At 36.7% G+C, this 13,873-nt stretch overlaps 1 long non-coding RNA gene across 1 annotated transcript; it reads right to left on the bottom strand.

Moving 5' to 3' along the window:
- Positions 1-356: 356 nt before the first annotated feature.
- On the bottom strand, positions 357-11,140 carry LOC120542550. Its single transcript, XR_005636202.1, has 3 exons — positions 11,049-11,140; positions 4,377-4,767; positions 357-2,787 (listed from the first exon to the last, which is right to left on the bottom strand). It is a non-coding gene; the product is annotated as an uncharacterized LOC120542550 (long non-coding RNA).
- Between the last annotated feature and the right edge of the window lie 2,733 nt (positions 11,141-13,873).

The raw sequence follows: 13,873 nt of genomic DNA, 5'->3' as shown, positions 1-13,873 counted from the left end.
ATATTGTTAGAATATAACATCAGAAGTGCATTTAATTTATTTCCCAGTCCTCAACCTCCACTACCTATTCCAATACACTGGGAACCAAAACCCACCTCTGCAATATGATCTCCAAAGCAGGAAGCAACTGTGAACCAGACGCTAGTCAATCACAGGGCATGTTTGAGCATTTAGACACATGTATTATTAACAATTGGCATTGATATCAGCACACATGTATCAAGAACAGCAACTTTATTGGAATTTTCACACATCAGTTTCCCAAGCTATATCAAGAATTCACCAACATGCAAAATATCTAGCCATCTGCAGTCCTGGACTTGAAAAGAGACTTGATCAAAGGGGTCATAAAGAAACCAGCACAACTTAGGCAGAATAATCAGAAGTCATTCATGTAATGGCTACGTAGAATAGTGCCACCAACGTAGTGAATCCTTATGTCTTTGTATCTTGTCACAGACTGGTGGTTAAAGACTGGCAGTTCAACCAAATTTAATTTCTGTGTGGTTCCAAAAGCCTAGGGAACACAGATTCTGGTGCAATGGTAAGATGTCGGTTGATCTTTTGAAGCCTTGTTTCTACTGGTTCAGATTTATCGTTGGACTAAGCTATAGTAAAAACTATCATTGATTCATTCCGCCCAGAGACAACCATGCAAATTGTCATTGCTGGTGTAAAAGTATTAATTTATTTTTAAAGTACACATTGCCTCATAGAAACAAAGAAACAAAATCTGAATTTCAATTACAACTTTCAAAATGACCATTAAAAGAAACAGATACTGTATCACCAAGAGGTTGAGCAGTCAGATCAATTACCAAAAAGAAAAGGTAAATGACAACAGTAAAAGTCAAAAAAAGAAAGTCTAAAGGTTCCTGAACACAATCATAAAATGTATCCCCCTAACTATAACTTTTAGATGCAAAAGATTTGTTATTATTTATCCAACAAGCTGGACACAGAGTGCTGCATGCCAACATCTTAAATAGCATGACAGTGCTGAAATCAAACATTATGCAATTTATTCCACATGATGGCAAACACCTGGCAACAATAAACAAGATGGTTGTGCTCATGGAAAATAAACAATATTCGTTTAAGTAATTAAGTAAAATCCTCCATAGTCCCAAAAAATAGCAGTACATGACAGAACTTCATGATAGTATCCTGGTGGGCTTTTTCAATAGGATCATGCTGAAAGCCAAAAGGCTTAGAAAGTTTTGAGATGGTTCCAGGATCATGACAGACAATTTAACTTAATATCTTGGCCTCCCTAAATATCAGATCACAAAGCAATCCACCAATAAATTGTTTGAAATTAAGGTCTGTCATTAGTTAACTGGCAGCAATAATGAGAGACCATTTATGGTCTGGGGCAGCAATCCAATGGCACAATTTTGACACTGTGTTGAAGGCATTTGGAGATTCAATGTATTTTTTTTTCCATTTTAGACAGTGACATAGATGAAGGCTACACAGGCCAAAATAATTCTCTAACTAGCTCTTTAATTTTTGTGTCTATGTTTCCTTTTGCAGATAGACATGGATACAGCCCTTCATTAATAACACAATGCTAATTAAAACTGAGGATGTCATTAAACAGTGAATGCCTTAATAAAATGACAAGGTTTAATAAGTATTCCACAAATTTATAGAATGTATTTGAAAATGGCATCATTTTAAGGTCGTTCAAAATCAGAGAATGACAAGTAGTCAGAGCAACTCTATAGGACAGGGTCCCATGGATCAGGCCTAGAATCCTGCTTGCTCTGTGCTTCTGCTTTTGACTTCCCTGTGATTTAGATTAGTGATTCTAAAATGAAGATATAAAAACACTTGATTTCATTGCCTCCTTTATATACATCTTCCAAGGTTCATTTTGGATGATGTGATCTGCCCTCTCTGTCACACCATTTGAAGCTTCAGGGTACAAGATAGTTGGAATGATTTTGTCACTGTTTTAGAACATGAGCTCCAAAAATAGCTCACTCACAGACTGGGGACCAATGTCTGTTATGACCACTTCAGGCAGCTCCCATATAGAGAAAGTATGCCTGTTTTCACTCAGCAGTTGCAGCTGTCATTAGGGAACCATAAATCCACTCTGGGTAAGCACCTAATGTTGCTAGATTCATTTTTCCTGAAAAGAAGCCAACATGATATAGGTACAGTTTCAATCAAGGTCACTTAGGGCTTTTCCAAAAGATGTTGAGACACCTCAGGGAGTGCATGACTTTTTGTTTGACAGATGTTTCATTCTGAAAACCTGTCCTCTATGCTTTAGTCCATATTTTGCTAAACAAATTTCACGCTTGTTGTGTGCTTTGTGCAGAAGCGATAGCACACTTTGAGATGATTTTAAAACAATAATATTACACTTTGTTTCATCCTCAGAACTCCAGTCTATCCATTAGTTCACAGATTCTGCACAATAGGGGCTTCTTGCCTGTTGTGAAGGGCTAAATAACTAGATGAATCTCAAAATCTCAATAGTTGGGGTGCCAACCTGGCCACCCAATTTAATAAGATGCACCAGAAAACAGAATAAACGCCAGTGCTCAGCGCAGCAGAAATTAGATTTCATATTTGCCTTAACAGACAAGCTGGCTGCTTTGCTAAATTAGCTGACTTGAGTGGGTCATGCTCCATCATGTGGTGGCTCAAGTCCAAAGTGAGATGACACCTTTCAGGGACTTCTGTCTTTATAGTGTTCCAATCAGAAGAAGCGGGTCTTCTGAAGACATTGTAGGCAGGATTCAGTTGCCCTCATTGGTCGTCTTCACGACACTGTGCAAAGAAAAACAGATAATACTGTTAGCAATAGCACCCACTCTCATCCTGGAGTAGTATTAAATAGCTTGCCTAAGCCCATGCATGACACTATTCTGCCACAGATTTTACTGGAAATTATTTCAGATGTGAAGTACTATCACGTTCATAACACAGGTGGCAGCATAACACCTTAACCTGGAATATGTTGCAACTTTACCCATGAATGTCTAAGGTTTGAGCCTTGTGGACCAGAGTAAGCTATAACAGAAGACACATTATAAGTACTGTATATACTCATGTATAAGTTGGGTCTTGAAACCTGAAAAATCGATCATAAAATCAGACCCTGACTTATACACCCGTTCAAAAATGCCTCCTCCAATCTTGAATCAATTTCTCAGACGCATCAAATTTTGTTGCAGAAGAGTAGTAACCAATTTATTTTGCTACTTTAACAACATTTAATTTAAAACCAGCTTCATATTTTCTTCTGATCGAACGCTCCATCATAGATAAGGGATGCTCTTACGATAAAGATGTATGAGAGTGTGAGATGCAAAAAGCACAAACCAGTGCAAACGTTGCTTTGGAATAGTTTGGGTATTACTGTGTGGTCACATAGGCACAACAGAGAGAGAGATATAGAGAGAGGTTAGGAGTATGCACTGATACAGCACATTGCCGCACCCCAATAGAAAAAAAAGGAAGTGTGCTCCATGGTTACTCTGTCTCTCTCAGGTCGTTAGCATATCACAATCCCTTGTACCAATAGCATGAGTTTTCTGCTTTCAACTTATATGAGCAACATTATAAAATACTAGAAATTATACTGTAAAATCAAGTCCCGATATATCCGTGGGAGAACTTATCCGAGAGTATATACAGTAATTTGTAGTTACAATGAAACATATGATGAATGGCCAGCAGATAAAAATTTAATATCTTCGCTTTTCCAGCTGAGGCTAAAGAGGAAACAGACACCTTATAGGCTGATTCAAGATTTTTATGCATGTATTTTAATTTTTGTCCATTTTCTCTGTCAGATTTTGTTCTTTCATTTTTATTTTTTATTACCATTGTGTATTTTCATGTTCTGGGCTCTGAGTTTCATAAATGAAGCTTATAAACAGTTTCTTTTCAAATCATACTTTACTCCTGGACTTGTATGAGCAGATTTGAAGTCTTGTAGTAACAATTAAAATGGAAAATCAAATCTAAGCATTCTTCAATAAAATGTGACTCTCTTTCTGTCTTCCTGATATTGATAAAACTGAACAGCGTCTTCATTACAGCATGCTCTCCTTTAGAGGGGTAGGACCACTAGCTCCAAGAGAGAACTGATAGACACCACAACCAGGAAAATGCTGACTGTATTACAGAGACATGGACTTATAAAGACTTTCATTACTTTGTGATATAAGAGTGGCATGTTAAGATGTTTAACACAGCTGATCCTGCATCTCTCTTACTAGTGTTCTCTTTTAAACTAAAACAAGTCTAAATAGTGAAAGCACACCTTTCTCTGACTCAAATATCAATATGCACACGATGACTGTGCTGCCATGTTATCATCAGTGTAGATGCATGTAACATAATGACATTACCTTATTTAATATGGTGACACCATGAGCTTGTTATCCTAGCTTTGAGATAAATCACAATAATCTTTGCATTTGTTTTCCTAAAAAGATTTTGTTTGAACTGAGGTCATCCAAAGGAATAACAGGCTCAAACAAAAATAAATTTTGGGGCACCAGCCCGGCCGTCCACAAGCGTAAAAGTGTAACAAACAGAAAACAAAAAAAAAACTGTGGTCACCAGCATAATGTGGCTGGTACAATTATGGCTGTTTTGTCTGCCATCTAAAAGTTATGGAGCTTCTCAGCTCTGTTTGCTCTGGAGAGAAGTGACACCTTCTTCCGGGCGGTCATGTTTTTATAGCCCAAGGACCAGAAGGGGAAGAGTGAGTTGCCTTCACTGGATCGTTACTCTGTACTGTGGAGGAAGAAAAAGACAAGACAGTTAACAACAGCATCTTGTTTTAGCCTAAGGTGGTATCACATACATGGGATGTACAGTATATAGAGGGTGATCCTCTGATGCGCATTTTTGACCAAACCCATTTGTCTATTTGGTTTTCAATGTCTGCAATATTTTTCTCTACTTAAATTGTCTATTTTCATTTTATACCTAATGACTAATATCAGTTTCACATGTACTAACACATCATAATATAATATGTACTAATATCAGTTTCTGCATGTTAAAATGACTCCCATTCTGTCTTCTCCTATACGACCTTAATTTCCTGGATACATACAAAACATAATTCGCCCCATTTCTTATGCATGTTGAAGAAATACACAGCAGACTCATTAGTCATCTTTGTGACAGATGTATCTCCAGTCTATATACTGATGCATTAAGAAACAAGAATAATTAGACACTTTTAATTTATGTTCCTTCTAATATTTAGTAATCAGTTGAAAATATCCACGTTATGTGCAAAAGCAAACACTGCATTCTGGTCTACTGCATTTGTTTTGGCCAAGACATGCTACATTAAGAGTCTGAAATGTGTTTTTCTTTTTTAAAGCTTCACCCAAAAGACCTGAAAGAGGTGTGTTCTAACTAAGAAAATAATTTTCCCCTGAGTGTCTACTATTTTTAAGGCCACAAAGTCTTGGTAAAGAAATAGTAAACTTCAATTTGTAATGAATATCCCGAAATTACAATCAAACAACTAAGCAGGGATTTGAGAATGAACAAAACAGAAAATAAATGTGATGAAATTAGCAATTCAAAAAGCAAGCTGGCATAAACTAGTAACTAAGACTCGAGAAAGACCACTGTTACATATATAACCTTAAACCAATATCATAAAGGCTATTTCTCCTTTTCACATGAATGTTGTCTGAATGCTCTACTGACACGTGTACTCTTTCTTTAAGAAATTTATGAAGACACTTATAATGTTTCAACTACAAAAATGTGAAGCAATTATACCAAAAAGCCATTTAGTGTGGCTATGGCAGAGTAAAATTTGGGGGTCCTCATCTGGCAAATGCTGAAATCAGTGATGGAAAGTGTTGTGTTTCCTTAGAGCATGGAAGCAATGAGTTTAATTTCTGGTAAATGAGTAAAGGTAAGTCTTCCTTTGTTGTGACTACTTTATACCTACAAAAAAAATCATCTCTTAGAAGTTTTCAAATTTTATTATTACACAACATTGAATCACAGTGGATTTAATTTGGCTTTTTTAATCAACAAAAAGACTACCTAATATCAAAATGAAAACAAATCTCTGCAAAGTTATTGAAATTAATTACAAAAATGAACCATGAAATAATTGATCAAATAAGTATTTAGTACATTTATTTTTACATTTGTTTTCTTAGCAAGCACTTTTATCCAATGTGACTTACGAAAGATGTCAACATAATCAAGTAAATATTAGTGTGATAGGACAAGGTTATGAAATTTATCACTACAAGTGAAGAGCTCAGAAGTCAGAACAAAATGCAAGTGAACTTACATTTATTTCACTACAAGCACGTATCAAAGCCATTATCAGTTAGACAGAAAGTCACAGAACAAGAGTCTTCAAACATTACTTAAACAAATTGAGGTTGTCACCAGTTTGAATGGAGGTAGGCAGCTCATTCTATTAGACAGAGCTACCCATGAAGAGTCTGGTTTGAGATTTGATGCTGCACAGAGGCGATATGACCAAATACTGTTCACCAGCAGACTTGAGTGGACAAGATGGAACATAGGACCTTATAAGTGTTTTCATATACTGTACATAGGGGCTGACCCATTGACTACTCTGTAGGCAAGCATCAAAGATCTGAACTTCATATAGAGCAGGTACACCTTTGGCAGTCATAACAGCCTTCAGTCTATGTGGACTGGGGTCTATCAGCTTTGCACACTTGGACACTGCACTTTTTCCCCATACTTCCTTATAAAACAGCTCAATATCTGTCAGGTTGAATAGGGATTGTGAGTGAACAGCTTTTTTTAATTACAGACACAAATTCTCAGTTGGATTGAGATCTGGACTCTGACTCCACTCCAGGACATTCACATTGTTGTTTTTGTTTGTGTAGCTTTGGCTTTATATATGGAGTCATTGCCCTACTGGGAAACAGATCTTCTCTCAACATACAGGTTTCTTGCTGGCTGCACCAGGTTTTCCACCCAAGACTCACAGTATTTAGCAGCATTCATTTTAACCTCTGCCCTCACAAGCCTTTCAGGGCCTGCTGCAGACCAGCATCCTACAGCATGATGCAGCCAACTCTATGCTTCATAGTAGGAATAGAGTGTTTTTGATAAAGGGTAGTGTTTGGCTTATGATGAACATGGCCTTTGGTCTAATGGTCATAAAGGTCAATATTGGTTTCCTCAGACCATGGAATCTTCTTCCAGTTGACCTCATAATTTCTCATTTGCCTTCTGGCAAGCTCTTAACATGCTATTTGTGTTTTAATGTTGTTCTAAGTGCACATTAAAGCAGCTGTTTTGAAACAGAGAATGGAATCAGGAATGACATGGGCAGATCAGTGTTCAAGCAAGAGTGGTAATTGGGAGCACCAATATTAAATAAACAAATATCAGACTATGAAACAAGAATTATGGTCAAAGAACAGAGTAGTAAATCATAAGCCAAGAAGTGTATATATAACTAGAGTAGAAAAAAATGAGGTATTATCTATACTAATAAAAGGCAAAGCCCTCACTGTCTGACTCACTCACTCACTGATTCACTCATCACTAATTCTCCAACTTCCCATGTAGGTAGAAGGCTGAAATTTGGCAGGCTTATTCCTTACAGCTTACTTACAAAAGTTAAGCAGGTTTCATTTCGAAATTCTACACGTAACGGTCAAAACGGTCCACAACGTCTGCCATGTTGAACTTTCTTATTTATGGCCCCATCTTCATGAAATTTGGTAGGCGGCTTTCCTGCGCTAACTTATTTCGGTGGTATGACGCCACTGTCAGCCACCATATTGAACTTTCCAACGGTCTTTGTTACTTATGGGCCCATCTTCAAGAAATTTGGTACGCGGGTTCCCAACGCTAAATGAATCTTACTTACGTACATACTGTATATACGTCCATAGCCTGCAGCTCGGTCACCGTGTGAGGCGGCGTTGGGTCCCCCATCCCAATGCCTCCCACGTTGTTGGCTGCCTGCCTATATAAGGCTGTCTGTCGCTTTGGTCTCTACATTCCCTTCCTTGCTTCGCCACGGGATTCACGTCTCCCTGCTGATAACTACAGCCTTTTTATTTAATCCACGGCTTCTCCACTGTTTTATTGTTCGTTTATTACGATTGTAGTTATTGTGTAGGTATTTTAGACTTACTTTACATTGTTCAGGTACCCATTTCCTTTATCGTTCCAACCGTACCCCCATTAACATGTCTATCGAGGTGATCACCATCAATCAAAGAACTGTCACTTACCGAGTGGTTTCCATGCCCGGAGATGGCACCTACCATTTCCATTCTCTTTGTTACATATTGCACGGCCATATCAGGCTCTCTCTTGATATCCGGAGGAACATTGTGTCTTATGTATTGAATGACTGGGACAGGTTCAAGGTGTGGACTGATGACGGTACAGGAGATAATTATTCTACCCAGGAGCACTAGAAGAGTGAAATGCTTAAGCCCTTCACCTATGCATCTGCATGTGAGTTGATGGCTGCCGCTGAATTGTTCGGCTGTCGCTTTCAAGTGTACCAAAATGGCCAAATATTTTACACCTTTCGACAACCGCCAATGCCTCTTAAACATCTTAGATTCACAGGTGACGATTTCAGTAGTGGACACTGTCACAAGCCGTCTACTAAAGCAGATATCCTGCTAGTAGTTTGGGACCAATCAGGACTGAGGGAGTAACAAGAGAGGCACGAGAGAGGCAGATGTTCAAAACAGAAGGTAATTTATTTATTCCACGATGGAGTAAAAAAAAATTATAGTTGTTGATGGAAAAAAAAAAAAAAGGATGAACAAAAACATATAAATAATCCAGTGACAAGACAAAATCAAATTATGAAGAAAAAAAAAAAAGACAACAAATAGAAATTAGGAAACACCAAGGCTCTTACCCTAATATAATTAATTCCCGTCCATGAAAAGTCCAGGGCAGCCTTAAAACAATACAAACTGGACTCTGTTTCAGTCCAGGTCACCAGTACAACTCCTCCAAAAAAAAAATCTCAGGAGTCTTTTTTTTGGTCCTCAGGAGCTTAACACACTCCTTTACAGCAACCAACAGCTCAGCCACTAGGCACCTCTTAGGCTGGCGTGCCTCGCACTACCTACTCCTCTTAATTCTCTCCAAGCGATCCTTTCTTTCCCCCTTTCTTGCGGCCACAATAATACTTATAAAGCCTTTTCCATTGCCAGGATCAGCTTACCTAATCATAGGGAGAAACCATTTAAGTCCTGCCGGGGAAATTGTACACTGCAAGTACAAATCAAAATAGCTGACAACAACGTATACATTATAAAACAATAAACAACAAAACAAAAAAACATTTATCTCTAACATCGAGGTTACTAATAAACAAACTTTAAACATTACGACACACGTACACAACTAACACAACTTGGACTCCCTCTATAGCTGTCGTTTGATCTTCCTAGGCACCTGTGACTGCATTTAGCATCTGTGCCCTTGTTAAATGAAAAAAAAAACCCCGGTGTAAAAATAGTATGTTACACGTGAAACACCTAGAAAATAAACTAAACAACCGGAGGGTAAGACCAAAAATCTTAAAAGAAAAAAAAAATCTTTTTTTCCCCCTCGTGGTAAACTTGCTGATATATTGTTCACCGTGGTTCACACTTAAAACTTAGATAGTCCTGCCCCATATCCATCTAAACCATCATGTATCAGCATTACGGTGAGGCTATAGCGTCACAGACACTATGATGTTTATGAATTTTAAACTCTCAAAAGCTGGATGTGAAGTTATCGATGAAACCGGTTGTGTGCTTACAACGCTTGACAGATGCCGAATGTCATTTCAACAAAACTGTCGTAATTGAAAGAACCAATGAAACTCAAACTGATTATGACAGCAGCAGTCCAAGCTGTGAGATTTGAAACAAGATTACTGTTCACATGGCCAACTGTACGTTACATGCTCAAGAGTAAGCTCAGCGCACAGCTTGGTCATATTACAATCGGAGGGCCGAACTCACAATGTGGTATACAAAGAGATCCTTAACAAATAATTATTGGTAGATTTTCCCTCAGTTTAAAAAGGTTTAATTTTCTTCTTAATAAAAATTTTAAGGCAGTACTTCGCCTTTGCGAAGTGCGGGTATTTTGCTAGTATGTAATAAGAGATCAGAAAAAGTTGTAACCAGTAATTCAGAAACAAAAAGTAAAAAAGGTTCCTGTTTGTTAATTCAAAACTTGGATGACCAGGAAGTATAATACTATAACCTTTGTGGTGTCACGTTAGTGGGATCACACACTCCCGGTGGTTAAGTCTAGCAGCTGTCAACAAAAATCTCCTTGAATGGTGGCACCCATAAGAAAAACAGAATGGTAACAGAATGTAAGAAGTAAGTAAGTGAATGAAAGTGAATGGGAGCAATAAATAATATTTACCAAAATATTCTTTAGTCTTCAAAACCTTAGGAACAATTCTTAAATAAAAGCCAAGAAAAAAAAAATAATAATAATAATATTGACAAATGTTTGTGTGTTGTTTTAGTTTCCTTAATTACCTTTTGTCTATTGTTAATAATGTAATTTGGTTAATTGTTATTAATTAATATTCTGAGCAAATGACATCAAATTAGGTTACAGCCGTCAAGCGTTGTCTTCATCATTATAGCTGCAGTTACCAGAGGTAAAGCATCTTTGCTGTGATAGTAGTTGCTCTTTGCAAAAATGTTCTTCAACTCTTCTTTTTGAAGTCCCTAGGCCACTGAGTTCATAGTGCAATTTTTTTACTTTAATTTTGCTTTAAGGATAAAATTTTGGATTAGCAAACTTTGACTTAGATTTCTAGTTAAGTAATTATTTTGATAATTAATTATTTACCATTTGGTTAACTTTTTTCTTTCTGGGAACCATTTTGGAACTCAGCATTTGACTTTTGCTTTATAGAATTTGTTAATCTTGAATTTTTTAATCAATTAATTAAATATTTTAGAATTTTGTTTAGTCTAGTTTTCTTTTTTTTGTTTCTTTTGCCCTTCCCTATAGAGGTACTGATCATAACAGCTGGCAAATCTTACCTGGCATAGAACAGCAAGTGGTTGATTTTTCTCCTTTATGCTGGAAAACATTCTTGCTAGTAAAAACAGTAACTAACAGAAGAACGTCTTTGCTTGAGGATGAAATGGGTCTACAGGTTTACTGAAGCTCCCCACCCATGGTTCCCAACTCTGTAGGCAAAGCATTCAATAATCTGGTGACTCACATTCAACACATTATCTTTTGTTTCATGATTGATATTTGATTTGCTAAGTGGTATAGAAGAACATGTTTTGACAGGTAATGCATACTGTATTTAATGTTATTCCTGCTAAAATATTAGACTATCAAGGAAGAGGGACTGATCTTGGTTCTCTTGCATGTTTTCCACTGAATGTTTAACTTTTTTTTTCAAATGACTATATTCTCCTGAACAAACCTGCCTTTAAACAGCACTTTCTTTTTCCTTCCCTAAAAAATGTGGACCACACAGCCTTTTAACATATATTCTGCTTCTCTCTTCCTTCTTCAATGACTTTGAGGAGGATCTTCTCCAGTGATTAAACTGACTTCTAAACAGCAGTAAATGCTGCAAAATGTGTGGTGGCAAATCTTTTCATTAGAAAAAGAGCAGATGGCAATTCCAGTAGATCCAGTGGCTTATGTGGCCATAATACAGGCAAATGTCTTGAAATCTGCTAGTCCAGCGTGTCGGGAAAGAAAATGCTGAACGGAATTAAAGTAAAGCTGAATTGTTAGGCAAAGCGGTACAAATTCATTGCTAACCTAAAATTCATTATCATGGCTTTCACACTGGATCAGTGTTTCTTCAGTACTGAAAGAGCAAGAACTGTTCTTATTTAAAACTGTAATGTTTTTACTGAAATTCACATTAATGTATAATCATCCAGCTGTATTTCATCTCTACTAGTAGTAGTTAAAGCTATGATGAAAACCTGGGGACTTGGATGGTTTGCGGTGGAATGTACTCAAAATAGCTCCTTTCAGCCTTGATAGAATTCAAAAACTAATTTTGCAAATCATGAACATATTCATACTTTTACATATTTGCTTATTTTCCCTCTTACATTGTACCTTCCAAAAATATGTCATAGCTCCCAATGAATGTAACATTTGCATGCCTGCCCTCTAATCTTAAACTGAAACGTTTCCTGTATTATTCTCCTGATTTTACTGTAATGTCTATTTTTGCTCCTATATGCATAAATCATTTCATATATTATATTTTAATTCTGTTAAATCCTTTATGTTTGTACTCGGTTGACCCACAACCCTTACATTTGATTAAGCAGATATACTGTAGTAAAGGGATAAATGGATGGAGGAAAAGAGAAAAATACTTTGTAAAGCAGCTTGTGGGGAAGATCACTATAAAAGTGTCACAAAAACAAAGACATATTTTTTTTTTATTTAGTGCATTATGTAGCAAGCATTTTCATGCAGAAGATAATATAAAGATATACCAGCATACATGCTGGGATATTAACAGTTTAAAAATAAGTGGACATGATAAAAAAAACTCACTGAGTGTTAATTTTCTGAAACTGTTTATTTGACTGCTAGGTGGTGGAAAGATAGAGCCTATACTAGTGGCAATGGGCATTACTTAGGGGTCTGTGCAGCAAATATAACCAATACTTAGCATGTCACTGTGTTTTATATATTAAATAGTTATGAAGGCATATGAACTTTCTAGTGTTCATAGGCGAAATTCAATAAACAATTTTTACAGCAAATATGCTGTATTTGCCAGTGATCTTATTGGTCAAAAATATTTTCTTGGAAATTCGCAGTGCAGCTGGCTTAGACAAACATTTTTTTATCAGCACCCCATGATCTCTAATGAGGCCAATGTTGATAACATACTTTCACACATGAGTATCGTCAGCATATTTCACCGATAAAAGAACAGAGGAAAATTATCATGAAGGTTTTGGGCATTGAAGTGATCCATGTACTGTATATTATGATAACATTTTAGCAAACCGAATAGACAAGTCTTCTTCAGATGGTCATCATCCGACTGTTCTAAGATAGTGTTGTATGTAGGAAACTCAGAGGAAAAGGTGGGTTTGATAGATTGAAAACCAGAAGTGATATAATTGGAAGCCAGTCCATCAATCTTTCTTTCTACTGTGGAAAGTAGAAGAGAGGCATTCGATGACAGCGTAGATTTTTTGTTTGAAGGGTAGTTACTATCATTGCATGTGTGTGACACTCCTTATATATTATACTGCTGCCTGATCTGCTTTGCACATGCTTGACCTCACTACCATCTGGATTTTCACCAAGCATGTATTAAAAAAAAACAATTTTTCGTATTTTTATTTGAGTTTTACATTGTCTGACCATGATAAGAATATTATGAGTACTACTTAACACATAATAGCAATTCCTGTGCACTTAGTCATAGCCTCTGTGACGCATGCTTGATTTTGTATGCTGGGCAAATGCATGCTCAGTTAGCTACGTGGCACAGCTTCAAGTCAAAGCAATCCTTAAAGGAGCCTTTCCCTCATCGTCCCTGAATGAGAAAACTTATGAGACTCTATAAAATAATAATGACAAAAAATGTTATTATTTATGAGGTGTTTATATCAAATTGATGGAAGAATAAAGTTTGAAGAAATAGAAACAAAAAGATGTTCCAGCTGTATGGACCCATGACTTCAAACAATGGTACACGCTAGTCCAATTTTAGCTTGTATTTAGATTGTGAGATGTTAAATGAGTTGCAGAAGAAAGGTATCTGAAGAGAGAAATTAAGAAAAACAAATTACAGCTGCAGGCATAGAAATTGACTAAATGTCTGATTACAGTAAAGAAACTTGAACATACTGTATAT

The sequence above is a fragment of the Polypterus senegalus genome, chromosome 13 (genome assembly GCF_016835505.1).
Source record: "Polypterus senegalus isolate Bchr_013 chromosome 13, ASM1683550v1, whole genome shotgun sequence".
Lineage (NCBI taxonomy): Eukaryota > Metazoa > Chordata > Cladistia > Polypteriformes > Polypteridae > Polypterus > Polypterus senegalus.
This window is presented reverse-complemented; position numbering and strand designations above follow the sequence as displayed.